We start from the raw sequence: 18,741 nt of genomic DNA, 5'->3' as shown, positions 1-18,741 counted from the left end.
CCACAAATCTATCCCCAGTTAACATACAACTAAGTCAAACAGACTGCTTGCCTCTCCCCACTTCCAGAAGCAGACTTCTGTTCATAAATTCCTCCTATCTACTAATTCTAGTGCTGCTGAGGAGAAATCCTCAGTATTTATTGTGTGTGTGTGTGCATGCGTGCGAAAAAGACAGTGTGCGTGGGTGCTCAGTCCCTTAGTCGTGTCTGACTCATTGTGACCCCATGGACTGTAGCCCACCAGGTTCCTCTGTCCATGGAATTTTCTAGGCAGAATACTGGAGTGGGTTGCCATGCCCTCCTCCAGGGGATCTTCCCCACCCATCAATCGAACCTGTGTCCCTTGCATCTCCTGCATTGGCAGGCGGATTCTTTACCACTGCACCACCTGGGAAGCCCATTTATAGGGTAAGCGAATGCAATGTGTTCAGTGAAAAGAACACAGGCAGAACATCTGCACAAGTGGATAGCAAAGTAGTCAACTGGAGTAAAGAAATGAAACTCAACCGGTGGTGAGTTTTGAGTGTCAGGACTGGTAAAAAGTTCCCATTCCCTGGTTCACTGTGGTTTTGCTGATGCAGCCACAGACTCTCTCCCAAGGCAGAACTGCAGGTGGAAGCCAGAACACGTACTAATGATTCTCTTTAGTGCCAAACTGCATTTTGAGAGACTTGCCGATTGCTATTGCTAAAACCTCCATCTAGATCCTTCTCCCTTAATTCAGTGCCACTTAATATGATTCTAATTGGCAATGTGAGGCTTTTTTTTTTTTAAGGAATAAAATAAAGACAAAAGGCAATCATGGTGTTAGCAAGAAATATTCAATATAATGTACTTTGAGTTGTTTCAACATTACAACTTAACTAAATTGACCTTGGTTATTAGACCAATTGAATAGAGATGTATTACTCTAATTTAACAAAGGAATGAAAGAATCATTAAAACATAAAATTTATGCATGCACCCAGCTAACTACCTCTCTGTAGTTAAATGTAATTGCAGTTTTCCAGCAGAAGAATTTGTGGAGGATGAAAGTGCAAAGGAATAAAAGCTTGGGAAAGTAGCTCCAAATGGATAGAAAATATAAAGTCAATTATCTCAATGCCAAAAAATCTGTGTCTTATGAAAACTGGAGATCTGCTGAACTTGAGAAGTGTTTACTTCGTGTTTCTCAGACATGTTCTCAGTGTCAGTGGAAGAATAACACGTAAAGAAGAATTGTATCACATGTGTCTTGTAATATTGAGCTGGGAAGTGTTTAAAGAGTTCATTTGGTCCAACCCTCTGTGTCCAATCAGATGGCTACTCCAAAAACTACAGGTACTGCTTGAAATCAGTGGTTCCCATCTACTTTACCAGCTCTTTCTTTTATGTCATCAGCAATGCTCTAACATTTTCCCAACAGCTATTAATTTAGCTTTACATGTATTAAAAAAAATGGTTGATTTAAAGGGGGATTCGTTTGAATTAGAAGCACTGAAAAAAAAAAAGAAAATTGCAAAAGAAAATCCTAGTGGTGTTCATTCAGCCACCATCCAGAGGAGGAGTGTTGTTTACCAGACCTAATATATTCAGATCACATTGGGCATGGCGTATCTATTCTGAGATCTATGTATCAGGAAGACTTAGCTTGCATACATTAAACTTGAAATTCAATCGGCCGCTGATTTAACACTCATCAGAAAATTTCTTTGATCATTTGGACTTCCATGAAGCTCTGCTTACAAAGAGAAAGTAACTTTGCGTTGGACAGACCATAAAACACATGATCAGTCATATCTAATGTTTTATTCTGAGAGATCACAGCCTCTAGAAATTCTTGTGCGTAGGAAAAGGGTGAAGCCACTTCGGTTCTCTAATTGCAAGTGATGGCCCTAAGGAGCTGCACCTGGGCCACGCATGCGCAGACATAGCCGGGAGCCAGATAACGAAACTACCCGGAGAGGATTCAGTCTCTTTGAGAGGGCATGCCTCTGAGATGCTTCTGGAGTGAGTGAGTCGTCAGCGTTGTTGGCGAATCCTATGGGTGAGGAGCCATGCTTCCAGCAACTTTGGAGGCTTTTCAGTCTTAGAAGCCCTTTCACAATTGAGATTCTCCATTTTTAAAGCCCCAGAGGCAATCTGCAAAGGTAAGGATCCTCATTAATTTATGATGTGTGTTGTATATCTGCAAGAGACCTAGATTCTATGCATTGTTTCAGATTTGAGATTTTACACTTTTGTGTCTTATTAATGGCAGGGGAGGGGATGTTTGTTGGAGGAATGTTTGCCCTTAATGAAGGTGGATTGGCTGGGAATTTCTAAGTGGATCTGATTGAATTCTCTGATGAATAGGTGATGTTTCACCTCTACACCTATAGTTCTCCCACTAAGACATGTGCTTTCTGTTTGGACATATGGCCACACTCAGGATTTTTCTGGTTTTTACTTACTTGTATTTATATCCTGGTGGAGTTAATTATCTCCAGGGAATACTTGTGGTGTGTTCAATGGAGAGCTAGAGAGTGGCTCTGGAGATAATGTGTTTAATTAAACTAAAAATTCTCCAGCACCTGTCTATGGAAGCTGGTGCTGCAGCATGCTTGTTCCTGAAACAAATCAGGGATACATTTCAATCTATATCCACCAGAGCCTGTCATTACGGTTATTTCTTTTCGGCGTACTGTACTGGGGTCCATGTGGGTGGAAAGGTAGAGGGAAGACCAAGAAGAAAAAAAAGAACACACAAATCTGAATAATATATTCACGTCTATAATATGTAAAACTTAAGATGTGCCAGAAATGGCCGATAAATTGACAGATTTTTCAAATGCCTCTTCTGCATGTAACAGCTGTATGTTCTTAATACATTTTTTGTTCATGCAAAGAACTATAGTGATAGATATCTTGATCTCACGCTTGCAACTGGAAATAAATTCTACATGTTCATATTGTATCCTTTGAAACTATAATCGTTTGGGTCTAATGGATGCTATGGTGTGCTGCTCCAATGCTGACATTCAGTTCCGTTCAGTCGCTCAGTCGTGTCCGACTCTTTGCGACCCCATGAATCGCAGCACGCCAGGCCTCCCTGTCCATCACCAACTCCCGGAGTTCACTGAGACTCATGTCCATCAAGTCAGTGATGCCATCCAGCCATCTCATCCTCTGTCATCCCCTTCTCCTCCTGGCCCCAATCCCTCCCAGCATCACAGTCTTTTCCAATGAGTCAACTCTTCGCATGAGGTGGCCAAAGTACTGGAGTTTCAGCTTTAGCATCAGTCCTTCCAAAGAAATCCCAGGGCTGATCTCCTTCAGAATGGACTGGTTGGATCTCCTTGCAGTCCCAGGGACTCTCAAGAGTCTTCTCCAACACCACAGTTCAAAAGCATCAATTCTTCGGTGCTCAGCCTTCTTCACAGTCCAACTCTCACATCCATACATGACCACAGGAAAAACCATAGCCTTGACTAGACGGACCTTTGTTGGCAAAGTAATGTCTCTGCTTTTGAATATGCGATCTAGGTTAGTCATAACTTTCCTTCCAAGGAGTAAGCGTCTTTTAATTTCATGGCTGCAATTACGTGGTACCTATTCCCCCGTGCGTCCTGCATGTTGGGATGCTGATGGCTCACAGCTGAGTTTCTCATGACTGGTTCACCTCTGTTGTAACTGAATTGCAGTTCAACCTCTCTCCCTGTCTCAGTGCCTGCCTCTCACTTTCTTAAAGATGTTGTTCCTCAAAGCACTCCCTCCAAAACGTTTGGCATGCATTTTTCCTTCTTTGTTTTTACTAGCTTTTATTTTTTGAGAAGTAGGTTCGCAGCAAAATTTAGCTGAGAGTAATGTAGAGATTTCCCATATGACCTTGTGCTGCATGCACACCTCCCCCATTATCAACACCCACCCACCCCCACCAGAATGGTTCCTTCATTATAATCCATAAACCTACGCTTACTCATTTTTAATCATGCATAGTCCATAGTTTACATTAGGGTTCACTGTTGGTGCTGTTCACTCTGGCTTTGGACAAACATTTACAGGCTTATCAGGTTTTATTGCATTTTGCTGTGTTGTGCTTCACAAATGTTGCATATTCTACAAATTGAAATTTTGTGGCAATGATGCAACAAGTAGGTCTAATTTTTTTTGCACCATTTTCCCAACAGCATTTGCTCACTTTGTGTCTGTTACATTTTTGTAATGCTCGAAATACCTCAAACTTTCTCACCATTATTATAATTGTTATGGTAATCTGTGATCGTTGATGTTACTACTACAACTCTCTAAAGGCCCAGATCGTGGTTAGCATTTTTCAGCAACAAAGCATTTTTCCATATTTCCTCTGCAGAGTCTACCTGGGGAACCTGACCTAAGACAGCAGCAAGTTGCATTTGATCTGCTAATATTTTAATTAAAATTATTTGTGTCTGCAATTTTAAGATGAGTCCAGCATTTAAAAAAAAATATGTTATCAGGCTTTGGAATTAAAATTAATCTGGTTTTAAAAAATGAATTAGAATTTTTTTCCTTGTTTCCATTGCCTGGAAATGCTTAAACAGCATTGGAGTCATCTGGTATTTAAAGATTAAACCCATCTGGTCTTTGTGCCTTTTTCCATGATAGATTCTTAATCACCAGCCCAACATCTTCTACAGTGATTGGCAATTTAAGTAATTTATATTTTGTTGGGAAATCATTCACTTCCTCTGTATCTTCAAATTTGTAGCCGTAGAATTGCAAGCAGTGATGTATTATAATTCTTTTAATCACGCCTGTATCTGTGGTTAGTCTCCTCATCTTTAATCCTGCATATTTTCCCCAGATTCCTCTCGTGTGTGCTCACCACGTGCATGCTGTCCTTTAATCAGATTCACAGAGTGTTTATCTGCTTTGGTCATAAGTATTTTAACTTTTGGATTTGTTTATCCTTTCTGCTTTATTTTGGCTTGTCTTTGTTTTCTAGCTTACTAATCTTAACTTTTATTGTATTGAATCTTTCTTAGTTTCTTTGCCTCCTAGTCTGCCCTTTTTGGCCTTTATAATGATAATCTTCTTCAGTTCATGTGATGAGTTGTTTAACAGGGAAACTGGCTTGCTTTAGCTCCAAAAAAATGTGTGTAGGTATGGGTATGTGTGTGCAAGCTTCGTTTGACTCTCTTGAATGTCTTTCCCACATCTTTTCTCTTGCAGCAGTTCTGTGTCATCAGGAAACGTGTGTTTGTCCTGACTGACCTTCCTCTTTCTGGCTACTAGGCCCTAAGCTGGGCCTGGTCAGCTTTTGCTTTTACTGGGCTGGTTGATGAGACACTCTGCATTATGGCAGTGTGGCAGGTGGTGGTGGTGGTGGCAGTCCCGCATGGGCTGGTGATGCCATGGCCAGCGGTTGCCAGTCTCCAGGTCACCTACCAAAAGACACCTCCAGGCGCCCCATTTTTTCTTACCTCCAGTCTCAGCAGCGGGAGGGCATAACAGACCCATTCAACACTTGCGTGGCTTATTTAGGGGTCAGTATCTGACACCTTAATGTGGGGCAAATTTGGGAAAACAAGGTTTTTCCAAAATTTCTGCTCCGATTCTAGTCCAGGGCAGTCTGATGCAAGCCTGATATTCTTGTCCAGCCCCAGGGGGAGCCTCCCTTGGATGCCCTTAGGGACCAAGGCCATGCTGACACCAGCTCTGCATTGGTCTAAGCCCATGGTCAAAATAGGCTTGTAGCCTGGGGTTGGGAGTAGACAAGTGGGAGCTGTAATCATTTCCTAGAATCTTAGTATAGAAGACCTGCTATAAAGCACAGGGAGCTCAGCTCAGAATTCTGACTTAGATGGGTGGGGTCAGAAAGAGGGGGCAATGGGAGAGAGGGTCAAGAGGGAGGGGATATATATATAAGTACAGGTGATTCACTTTGTTGTACAGCAGAAGCTTAACATTGTAAAGCAATTATATTCCAATAAAATTATTACATTGCACAACTAAAACAACAACAAAAAAGGCATATATTATAGCAGGGTAAAACAGAAATGTTACTCTGCTAATCCCTCCATTTTTTAGGCAGTAGCTTAGTGATTTTATCTACTTTTGTATGAACCCCTCTATGACATATGCCAATGATGTTCTATTTTCTTGGACTATCAGTGACCCCAGAGAAAACTGGTCTGATAGCCCACCATTTCCAATCACGACGGTTTAACTACTTTACATGAAATTCATCATTTTTGGTAGTTGGCCTACCACACTTAATTGGTTTCTATAAAATAACTTGAAATCACTGATCATTATGTTTAATTACCTAGAATAATAGTTTACATACAGTTCATTTTGGAAGTTTCTCCAAGAAGTTAAATTGCTCAAAAATAGACATGACATATACCGTAGAGATCTATAGATATAGATAAGTATCTGGTAACCCTAATGTGTACATTAGGATTGCCAGATTCAGCCCAAAGCAGCAACAACAACCAAGACATTCTGTGAAAATTGAATTTCAGATAAACAGTAAATTAAAATTTTAGTATAAGTATGTTCCAGGCAGTAAAAATACTTATACTAAAATTTAATTCATTGTTTATCTAAAATTTACATTGTGACAGAAGCCCTGTATTTTATGTTAACCCCAAAATATTATATGTGCAAATATAGATTGTGTGTTTGAGAGAGAGAGAGATGAAGACTGCAAATTGGTTATTCTTGCCTTGAAAATTTTCACTGCTAAAATCACCGAGGCCACGCACAGAGTTGGACAGGACTGAAGCGACTTAGCAACAGCAACAGCAACAAATGCTTTTTGGTAGAAACTCTGTAAACTATGCTGTGGATAAACCACATGAAGGTGTGTGAAGGAAACTTACAAGACTCAAAATAGCCTGAAGTTAAAACTCCCCTCCAGGTCCTCCCCACCATTCTATGCAAAACAAAGAACTCTCACCCGTAGAAAAAAATGGACATTAAGATTGATTACGCCGAGCTCCCAACTGGTCCAGCCTCTGGCCCATCTCCAGAATTCCTTGCCTCAGCCATTTAAGAGAGAACCACTCCGAAACAACCTTGGAGAAGAACAGACCCCCTTAAGACAGTAGATTTCCACATATATGTCTATATATACTTACTCTTTTCTTGGGTTAGTGCAGCAGCTCACTAATCTCACTGCTGCCCCTTCTCGCCTCATTAAAGGTGATCTGTTCTGTAAAGTGCAGGTCTGGTTCTTTTTCCAAACCTCGCCTTCTCTAACTCCCTTACCCTACAGTGTGGATCTCTCTTGCTCACTGATTTATCTTTGTAATTTATCATAATACTTGACACAAACTATTTTCAGTGAATGTATTCTCTAGTTTTTTCTGGATCCTAGAGCCCAGATGGTAGCTCAAATATAAGCAATAATATACACTTTCTACTAAAATGAGACAATTTAAACTTAACCCAAGTATCTATCCATCATTTTTATCTGTTTGGCAATTGACATTTCATCATGAGGACAATTTGCTAAGAGTTTCAAAACTACTATTCTAGAAGTTGGAACTTGCTCATCCGTTTTTTGTTTTTTGTTTTTTTTTTTGAAAAAAGTGAAAGTGTAATCGATTAGTTGTGTCTCTTTTCCACCCATAGCCTGGAAAATTCCATGGACGGAGGAGCCTGGTAGGCTGCAGTCCAGGGGGTCACTAAGAGTCGGGCACGACTGAGTGACTTCACTTTCACTTTTCACTTTCATGCATTGGAGAAGGAAATGGCAACCCACTCCAGTGTTCTTGCCTGGAGAATCCCAGGGACAGGGAGCCTGGCGGGCTGCTGTCTATGGTGTCGCACAGAGTCGGTTACAACTGAAGCGACTTAGCAGCAGCAGCAGCAAGACTATAGCCTGCCAGGCTCCTCTGTTCATGGAATTCTCTAGGCAAGAATGCTGGAGTGGATCACCATTCCCATCTCCAGAGTTTGTTTTTTGGTGCAGACCATTATTTTCTGAGGACACTGTGTTGGAGATTGAATTTATCCTGTGTAGGCCTCTTATCTTGCATAAAGTAATATATACAAACTGCATTCCAGGTGCTTGCATTTAACGTTCAGCTGTTTAATGCTTATCCTACATATTGTTGTAAGAAATAATATTTGTTGAGGAATTCCTCAGGGATGAGGAGTTTACTGACTCTTTTAGGTGTCAGAAATTCTCTTTGGAACAAGTCATTGTTAACCCTTGGATCTTTCTCTTTTAACTCCTTAATTTTGCCTTTCCTGAATTATACTTTGGTATCATGCTATAGGCCAGCATCAGAAAATAAAGTGGGGAAAATTAATATTTTAGATTTATTTATTAAAAATTGATTTTTATTTCTGGCATATACAAAGGGACTATCATTCATTTATTGAAAACTTATTTTAAGCTATACTATCATAGAGGCAATCCAGTTCTGTAAGTTTTGACAAATAGAGTATGTGACATTCCCACAGTGATCAAGATACAGAACAGTTCCCCCACTCTGCAACAGTGAAAAGACCTCAGTTCTTATCTTCTTGGAGGAAAGAATTCCACAAAGAGTCCAAGACTGTGAAGCAGGACCAGAGTTATTGGATACACAGTCTGTGTGGGAGCACACTTAGGGAAAAAGTGAAAGGTACACTTTCTGAGAAGAGTGTGGGAATCCTTGCAAGTGAGGGGCATACAATACAGGCAGCGCGGATTGTAATATGGGGTTAATCTTCTGGGGTTTAGATGAGGGTAATAGCTCCAGTCATTCCCAGGCCTACCTATTTCCTACCTCCCATCCATGCACCCCCCCCACCCCCCCCTTTCATGGTCAGTTTCTTGCTCATATGTTACAAAGTATCTGTTTTAGATGTCTTCCTCCACCTTATGGCCTCATTAAGTGCAAAACAAGGAGGTGGCTTTTCCTTCTTTCTAAGACTCTTGAGAGTCCCTTGGACTGCAAGGAGGTCCAACCAGTCCATTCTGAAGGAGATCAGTCCTGGGATTTCTTTGGAAGAAATGATGCTAAAGCTGAAACTCCAGTACTTTGGCCACCTCATGCGAAGAGTTGACTCATTGGAAAAGACTCTGGTGCTGTGAGGGATTGGGGGCAAGAGGAGAAGGGGACGACAGAGGATGAGATGGCTGGATGGCATCACTGACTCGATGGACGTGAGTCTCAGTGAACTTCGGGAGTTGGTGATGGACAGGGAGGCCTGGCCTGCTGTGATTCATGGGGTTGCAAAGAGTCGGACACGACTGAGCGACTGATCTGATCTGAATATCTACGCATAAGGAGTCTGTCCTTGGGCCCAACCGGTCTTGCCTCAAGTCCTTCCCCATAACTCCACCCCAGGCAGCCGCTGACCTGATTTCTGTCACTATGAATTAGTGTGCATTTCCTAGAGTGTTATACAAATGGATTCATAATATGTGCTCTTTCAGTCTGAAAGCTTTAGCTCAGTACAATTCTCTTAGAACTTAAGTTTTTGCATGTATCAATAGCTCATTCTTTTTTTTTTTTTCAATTGCCGAACAGTTTTCCATTGTATAGGACAATTTGTTTACTCATCTGTGGATGGACATTTGAATTGCTTGCAGTTCAAGGTTATTATGAATAAAGCTGATGTGAACACTTAAGTATAAGTCTTTGTATGGATGTATGCTTTTACTTCTTTTGGAAAAATATCCAAGAATGGAAAGGCCGAATCATATGGTAGATGTATTCTTAACTTTTTAAGAAATTGACCAACCATTCCCAGAGTGGTTGTACCATTTTGCATTCCTACCAGTCCTTTGCTCCATATCCTCACTACGACTTGGCCTGGCCAGTCTTTAAATTCTAACCATTTTCATCAGTTTGCAATGGTATCACATTATGTTTTTAATTTCCCTAATATCTACTGGTGTTGAGCAAATTTTCACAAACTAATTTATCATCTTCTTTGGTGATGTGTCTGTTCCAATCTTTTTTAAGGCATCCTTTTAAATTGAGTTGTTGTTGAGTTTTGAGAATTCTTGATACATCCTGTACTTTACCAGATTACATAATTTACAAATACTCTCAGTCTGTCTTGTCTTCTTCATTCTTTTAACAGTGTCTTTTGAAGAGCAGGAAAATTTTAATTTTGATGATTTGTTCTTTTATGAATTGTGCTTTTGATCATTTAGGTCTATAATCCATTTTGAGTTAATTTTTTTGTATGATGTGAGGGATCAATCAAAGTTCATTTTCCTGCATAGGTTTTATCACGACTTACTGAAAAGACTATGCTTTCTCTACTCAGTCACCTTTATACCTTTGTCAAAAATCAGTTGTCCATATATATGTGGGTTTATTTCTGGATTCTGTATACAGTTCCGGTGTATGTGTCTATTTTGACAGCAAGCTGTCTCAATTACCATAGCTTGATAATGAGATGACATCAGATATTGGTTGTCCTTCAACTTGGCTGTTTTTTTTTAACACTTTGTCTTGGCTGTTCGGGTCCTTTGCGTTTCCACAGAAATTTTAGAATCAGCTTGTCCATGTCTTTAAAAATCCAGCTGAGATTTTGATCAGGTCTGCATTAATTCTACAGATCACTTTGCAAAATGAGTATTAAATTATTGATGATAACTGTGGCAATAGTGCCTGTCTAATGGAGGCCCAATAATTCTATTAAAATCTGAAGATCACTGCTATCATTGAGGGCTCAAATGTATCCAAATATCTGATGCTAACCAAAAAATGTAAAGACTGACTCTCTTGCCTTTTTTCAGTCAAAAGAACACACCATTGAATATAAAAAATCATTAGCCTACCTGACTATTATCCTACCTCCACACAAGTGTATTAGAAACTTGGATTTTGGATTCATTTGGAGGAAGATTGACATTTGTTGAACACGGGGGAATCGTAATTCCCAAGTGAGAACAGTATAGGAAAATACACAAAGTTGGGAGAGGGAAATGCTAAAAAAAAGAATGGTAAGAAATTTGATGTGGGTAAGTTGGCTCATTGATTGGTAAAGAATTCACCTGCCAATGCAGGAAACACGGCTTTGATCCCGTTTTTGTTTTTTTTTTTTTTTTTTTCTTTTTTAGTCACAGACTTTGCTTTGAATTACTACCACTAGAAGGCAATGGCATCCCACTCCAGTACTCTTGCCTGGAAAATCCCATGGACAGAGGAGCCTGGTGGGCTGCAGTCCATGGGGTCTCTAAGAATCGGACACGACTGAGCGACTTCCCTTTCACTTTTCGCTTTCATGCATTGGAGAAGGAAATGGCAACCCACTCCAGTGTTCTTGCCTGGAGAATCCCAGGGACGGGGGAGCCTGGTGGGCTGCCGTCTATGGGGTCGCACAGAGTTGGACACGACTGAAGTGACTTAGCAGCAGCAGCAGCATCAATCATCATTTGGGCTTCCCTGTTAGCTCAGCTGGTAAAGAATCTGCCTGCAATGTGGGAGACCTGGGTTTCATTCCTGAGTTGGGAAGATCCCCTGGACAAGCACATGGCAATCCACTCCAGTATTCCTGCCTGGAGGGCTACAGTCCATTGGGTGCCAAAGAGTTGGACACCACTGAGCAACTAAGTGCACACACATAGGCACACAGTTGTCTGATCAGTAGACTTGGGTGTAGTCTAGCTGATATATTAATTCAATCAAAGTGCCAAGAGTGGAACGAGCATATATCTCTTAATCTGAATTTTCTGCTTCACTCTGCGTTAGTGGTCCTCTCCTCCAGTGTTACAAGGATCCGGCAGGGAATTGAAATGAGGCTGCCTTGGCGAATCCACGCATGCGCGTAACCTGAGCGATGGAGGAGGCAGCTGCCACTCAGCCGCCGCAGACCTGGGATGTGGCTCCCTGTTGCTAGTCTTCGACATTTTCAAGGGACTTGCATGTCTGATTTTTATGTGTAATCTTTTGCTATTTAAATGTTGGTTCAGTTAGAACAAAAACAAAAAACAACCACAGTGTTTGGGTTGAATGCAAGATTTCTGGGGCTGCCAGTTTGCTGTCTCAGCTCTCCATGCCGCCCACTTCCATGCGGACTTCGCTGTGGCAGTTGGCCTCTTGAGAAATCCTTGGACTGTGGATGTGATAACATCAGCATATTCACTTATTCATGCCGAGGGGTGAGTTCAGAACCGGGGCTGGCTGCAAATAAGACACGAAGATTTTAAAAGTGCAATTCTAATAAACTAAACACAGGGAAGCGCCTTCAGCGCTACACTGACCTGAAAGGTACCTAGCCTAGCGCTGATTCTGGGGGGCTTTTTCGCCGTTCACTGTGGAGAAGAAGAGGATGTAACAAATATTTCTATGTTTATTTGGTGTGTGAAGCCAAATACGCAAATGCTGAGTGCATTTAAAAAAATCAAAATCAGCAATTCAATTATTTTTCTTTATTAGAGCAGTCGGGAGTGAGCTTGTTAAGATGGATCTGCTTTGTTGTAGCTTGCTCTGCTGGCAATGTCTAAATGAATTAAATGAGTCAGAGTCAAAGAAATCTCGCAGGCGGCTTTAATCTCCTGTCAGAAAGAATAGCTAGCTGAGTCGAACATCAGTAGTTTTTTTTTCTTGGCTCATTTAGAAGCTCGTGTTCTTAACTCCCTCTCTGTGGACTTACATTTTAATCTTAAAATTATACTCCTAATATATTCTTAAGATTGGGCATCTGAGTGTCCATTCTTTTAAGTTAGTGATTTGTTGATATTTAAAAACAACCACATGCAAATACCGTCTCTCCTCTGAAATGCCTAAGAGAAAATTTCTTTATTACTCAATTCAGTACCAGAACCTACTACGGTTTGTTTTCCATTTTGGTAAGACCAGCAAGTCCCCAAATTTCCTTTTTGAGATTTTTCTTACTTCTAGTACACATATTAGAAAAGTGTATGTAATATGTCACAATAAGAGTCTCTGCTGAGGTCAAGTATTTGGGGGATGCAGTTCTCTTGTGCATTCTGTAAAACTCTTAACATATGCAGTGGCTGTAAAATTGATGTCAGGAGGCAATCCAGAAGTGATGTTGGCCTTTTCTCTGCAGAGGAGACCTTTGAGCTCTTGGTCATTTGCGCTACTGTTTTGGTCAGTTCCTCTTTTAAGAATTGACTGGTAGAATAAGCTCCACTGGGCAGGAAGTGAAGCTTTTTTTCTGTTAAGAAAAAAAATGCTTTTCTACGAGGATGGGTCTTTCCAAAAGTTAAAAAAAAAAAAAGTCAGCAGGTAGTAGGTGTTTAGTAGATTGAAGACTATATCATTAAAGAAACAGCAATTACCAACTCGAGTCTGAGAACCCAAAGTGCTGCTGAGGAAAGCTAAGATATTCAGTCTCATTGTAAGGGCACCTTTGTTCTTAGAATGTAACAAGTTGGGCATCATGGGCTTTGACGTTGGTGGATTATTAATTACACACGGAAACTTCAGCTACGTGTAAAGCAATGCCATGTTTTCTGGGAAATATCATAACCCCATCAGTAGGGACCATTTACTGACTTCTCATGTGATTCATGAAGGTGTCTGTAACAGATTTCCAGTTTTTTTGTTAAGATTGTCCTCTCTTCCTGAGTCCTCCACTTTCATCAGGTATTTTCTAGGTTGATGCATATTCCTTAGCATAGTTGTAGATTTCCATATTTTGGTAGTCATGTTCTGCTGCTGCTGCTAAGTCGCTTCAGTTGTGTCTGACTTTGTGCCACCCCACAGACGGCAGCCAACCAGGCTCCCCCGTCCCCAGTATTCTCCAGCCAGGAACACTGGAGTGGGCTGCCATTTTCTTCTCCAATGCATGAAAGTGAAAAGTGAAAGTGAAGTCGCTCAGTCGTGTCCGACTCTTTGAGACCCCATGGACTGCAGCCTACCAGGCTCCTCCGCCCATGGGATTTTCCAAGCAAGAGTACAATGTTCTATTTCCCCTGCAAATGGGGATACCCAGACTTTCCATGCTGGAAAAAAGTAGAGCAAATTGAATCAACCTACTTGTGTTTAGTTTTATTTTGACCACAAAAAGTATAGAGAAAACTCATGAACCTACCAACTTCCTTGAGAAATTCAACATAGATCAGAGCTCCTATAAATCTCTCCTTTATTTCATTTCCCTCTTTCTCTCCTCAGAGATGACCATTGTTCTGGTTTTTTCTTTTTAATGCAATACTGTTTATGGTCTCCCCTCAAACATTTATTATTTTAAATATTTTTATACCAAATTAAAATGGTATCATATTTATATATCCTTCTGAAAGACTTACATCTATGATACTATAATTATTTCTCCTTCAAAGATAAACTTTTCCTGTATATCTAAAAATCTTTGTGGGGATTTTTAAAAATATCTACAATCATTTTTACTAAATATAAAGAAAGTATTGAAATGCTTGGATGCTCAGAATAAATTTAGTCTTTATGTCTCAGCACCACTTAGTTAAACCACTTGTCATTTCTGATTCGTCTATCATTTAATAGTCTCTATTCTTTTATGGTTTGCAGTTCTTTTTTTTTTTCATAAGTTATTCAATTTAGGCTAAAAAAAAACCACCTTACCTATTTTACCCAATATGCTTGTCCTTATAACCAGCAATGTCAGTTCTTAACCAGTTAAATAATCATATATATGTTCAAGTAGAAGTGTCCAAGACTATTTGCTGTATCAGTGTTATAATACTAAAACTAATACTTGAGGTTACATAGAGTTCAAACTATGTAGCAATTAAAAGTAATGAGGTAGATATATATTTACTGATCATAGTTAAAGAGGTAAATCTCTAAGATATATTATTTTTTAAAAAAGCAGTTGCAAAGCAAACACTATGATGCCATTTGTTTTAAAACTGTTTCTATGTGATCTTATATAGCTTTACAAATATATAGAAAAAGTTTTGCAGACTTCCTTGGTGGTCCAGTGGCTAAGACTCTTGCCCTCCCAATGCAGGGGAACTGGGTTTGATCCCTGGTCAGGGAACTAGATCCCACATGCCACAACAAAGGTCTTGCATGCCACAACTAAGACCCAGCACAGTCAAATAAGTAAATAAAAATATTAAAAAAAAATTTTGTAAGCAAACATTGAAAGCTGGTAACAATGATTATCTGCAGGATTGGAGAGTGGAAGGTGGAGGATTTTGTATTGCTAGTATTAGTTGGATTTTTACAATGAGAAATTCATGTTAGTTGATTAATTAAAATGTAAATATGATTTAAAGTATATAAAAAAGATCAGTATAACATTTTCAGAGCAGGCTAATAACACTGTGGCTTGATGTAAGAGATTAAAACTATCCCAGCAAATGATTAGCTTAAATGAGCTCAAGGAAAATAAACAAACTGAGGGACTGAACTCAATGTCTATCTAAACACCCACCCCAAATTCATTACATTTACAGAATGTAAGTATAGTCATATCAGCAAGCAAGGCGAGTCACCAGCAGATCCAAAATGGCAAAGCACACCCAGAAGAAAGAAATCAATGGAGTTGTATGGATTAGAGTTGAGGAAACCCAGAATACATGCATGGAAAAAACCCTGAGAACATAAAACAATATGTACTGAAACAGCAAAAAAAAAAAAAAAATAGAATGAGCAAATACCAAGAACTGGACAGAGCCCTGGGGCAATAAAGAGGATAGTTTAGGGACTAACGAGGGGGGTCCAGTGGTTAAGACTCTGTTCTGCCAGTGCAGGGGTGTGTGTTTTCAGTCACTCAAGTTGTGTCTGACTCTTTGTAGCCCCATGGACTGTAGCCTGCCAGGCTTCTCTGTCCACAAAAATTTCCCAGGCAAGAATACTGGAATGGGTTGCCCATTTCCTTCTCAAGGGGATCTTCCCAGCCTAGGGATTGCACCCCCATCTCTGTATCTCCTGCATTTCAGGCAGACTCTTTACCTGCTGAGCCGTTGGCAAAACCCATGCCAATGCAGGTGGTACAGGTTCAGTCTCTGGTCAGGGAACAAGATCCGACATGCTGTGCAGCATAGCCAAAAAATGAAAAAAAAAAAAAAATTTTTTTTAAGGGAAGTAAATAATTTAGTTAGAATAGCAATCACCAATTGAGGAAAACATTAATCTGAGGCTAAAATTCACAAAGTACCTTCCAAAGAATGTGATGCACCAGGGAGGAGATAGTTGTGGGAGGTACAGGTGTCAGAGAGACATGCAGTCACACCGAGGGAATAAGGCAGCCAACCCTTTCCAGGAGGGAGGACCACTGGAGACCTCCACCGCTAGAGAAAAGCCCTTCTTTTTTCAGCACCTGGGAAGCTCCATACACAGGCACCCAAAAAGAAGACTTCCCAGAGGACAGGCTACTCCCAGGTATAAGTCCTGTGGTCAATGCTGCCATTCAAGGAGAGAAAACCCATGCCAGCTCTCAGATAATCAACTTGACTTTCAAATTCACACACACAAATGGGTGATGAAGGGATCATCAGATATCTGAGGATAGGCAGCCAAATGAAAGGAGATACCAATAGGAAGAAACAAGTGCAAATACAAAGCCCAGAAGAAACAAAGGATACAGAATTTAAAAAATTTCCAAGTGATATTCTCTTGGGGAGATAGTGCAAAGAAAAGCCAGCAAAAGGAAAAGGAGCAATTAGAGAATACGAAAGAATTTTAGGAGTTAAAAATGTAATTGCCCTGAGGATGCCCTGCGGTAGAACTAGGAGCAAACAGAACAAGAGGAAGATAACAGAGGAGTTGGGAAACAAGGTTCAGCCCAGGAGAGCAGTGAAGGGAGACCCTAGGAAACAGCTATGCAACCTGCCTGGTGAACAGTTGGTGCCCAGTGGAGCAGAAGTGTGGGTGGGTTAGAAGGGAGAGATTTGAGAGAATTGATGTTATGATAAAAGTATGAAAAAGGCATGATGTGATAAAGAGATATGGTGGAAAAAAAGTAAAATCTCTATAAAATTGAGATAAACATAGCTGGCTTATTTTTTGTTATTTTCCCAGAAGAGTTCACATTAGTCAGTTTTTTCCTAAATAAGAATAAATCCTTTCAACAAGAAAAAAATGTTGCTGAACAGGAAAAAAAGAAGAAAGGTGAACACCAAAGCCATAATCTAAATATTGAAAATAAGGCCCGACTTTAAGCAATTAAGGTGAGAAAAAAATTTCATGTGTCCTCGATGTTAAGATCACTACTATAACTGATTTAGGAGTCATGAGCTTGAAAGGAAGGATAATCCCATCACCATGCTTGGCCTACCATCTTACAATGTTTGGATGAACACTAAAATGAAGACCAGACAGACCCCTTTATAGATTTTCACCTTTTAGAGTCAGCCTATGGATGAAACATGGAAGGCTTGGTTGCGTTTCAGAAGACAATATCAATTTAACTATCTTAATTAGGTAAGAGAAAAAAACTTAAAGTGTACCTAACTGAAGTTTGGAGATTAGAGGGTGGGAAATGGAGGGAAGAGGTAAGTGTTAATATTCTGTCTTACACAGTATGGGATGAGGAAACATTGTTGAACTTGATTGCATTAAAATGACCATTAAAGCTAAAGATAACATTACAGATACAAGATTTTGGGAAAAGAAAGAAAAAAACAATACAGATAAGGATAATATCGCTGAACTAAACTCTTTCATTTCAAGACAAGAACTGGAGGTAAAAACATATTTAGCATCACAGAGTTAATGACCAGAAAATTGCAAAGAAATATTTCAAAGAGGGGAAGAGGACCCGTAGGTGGCGAATGATGCTTCTCCTGTACCATTTGATGTGGCATTGTGTTCATGCACTACTATTGTTGACAAAAAGAAACTTCTCCGGGGGGCAGAGCAACAAAGGGACATAAAATGTGAGAAAAAGTTTGAGAGATGAAAGACCAATATAGGCCTACTAGGATATTCAGAAGGAGACAATAAAGGAAACTGAAGGAAGGCTACTCACTAAGATAACTTTAAAATAGTTCTTATAACTTACAAGACACTGCTGCTGCTGCTAAGTCACTTCACTCGTGTCCGACTCTGTGCGACCCCATAGACGGCAGCCACCAGGCTCCCCCGTCCCTGGGATTCTCCAGGCAAGAACACTGGAGTGGGTTGCCATTTCCTTCTCCAATGCATGAAAGTGAAGTTGCTCAGTCGTGTCCGACTCTTAAAACCAAAGTCTATAGGCCAAATATGACCTACTTCCTGATTTTTTTTTTTAAATATTTTTATTAGTACATAGCTATGTTCACTCATTTATGTTTTGTCTAGAGCTATTTTCATACTACAACAGAATTGAGTGGTTGTGACAGAGACTGTGTTGTCCACAAACATACGCGCTGATTGGCTCTTTACAGAGAACGTACTGTGCTAGAGAAACATACATGAAAGTCTAAAAATCTATTTGCTTAACAAAAGACACTGCAAAACAAAAACAGTAACAACAAAGGTGGCACCAGTGGTGAAACGTCCACCCGCCAATGCAGGAGACTAGAGATGCGGGTTTGATCCCTGCGCGAAGAAGATGCCCTGGAGGAGGAAATGGCAGCCCACTCCAGTATTCTTGCCTGGAGAATCCCACTGACAGAGAAGCCTGGTGGACTACAGTCCATGGGGTCACAAAGAGTTGGACACGACTAAAGCACATGCATATTATTCTTATTATAGAAATTGTAAGACTGTAAGAATAAGCCAAAATGTATTATTAATAATAAATATGTATGGGTTAAATTTGGGTTAAATTCCTCTATTTAGATTGGAAAAAAATATCATGACATTTTATGAGATATTCACTTAGAATGATGTCCTGTAAAAACATGGAATATGATAAAATGGACAAGAATGTGCTATCAAACTGTGATCCCTAAAAGGCAATGCAG

The 18,741-nt window shown here is 40.1% G+C and overlaps 1 long non-coding RNA gene across 2 annotated transcripts in view; it reads left to right on the top strand.

Moving 5' to 3' along the window:
• The first annotated feature begins 393 nt into the window (after positions 1 to 393).
• The window catches only part of LOC123327787, a 47,218-nt gene continuing 28,870 nt past the window's right edge, over positions 394 to 18,741 (top strand). The window contains exon 1 of one of the 2 annotated variants that reach the window (XR_006542484.1): positions 394 to 2,128. This is a non-coding gene — a long non-coding RNA (uncharacterized LOC123327787). The remainder of the gene's footprint in view (positions 2,129 to 18,741) is intronic. The other variant, XR_006542483.1, reaches the window with a different exon arrangement.

This window comes from Bubalus bubalis, chromosome 10 (assembly GCF_019923935.1).
Source record: "Bubalus bubalis isolate 160015118507 breed Murrah chromosome 10, NDDB_SH_1, whole genome shotgun sequence".
Lineage (NCBI taxonomy): Eukaryota > Metazoa > Chordata > Mammalia > Artiodactyla > Bovidae > Bubalus > Bubalus bubalis.
Note: the sequence above shows the minus strand (reverse complement) of the source record. Positions and strands in the feature narration are given on the sequence as shown.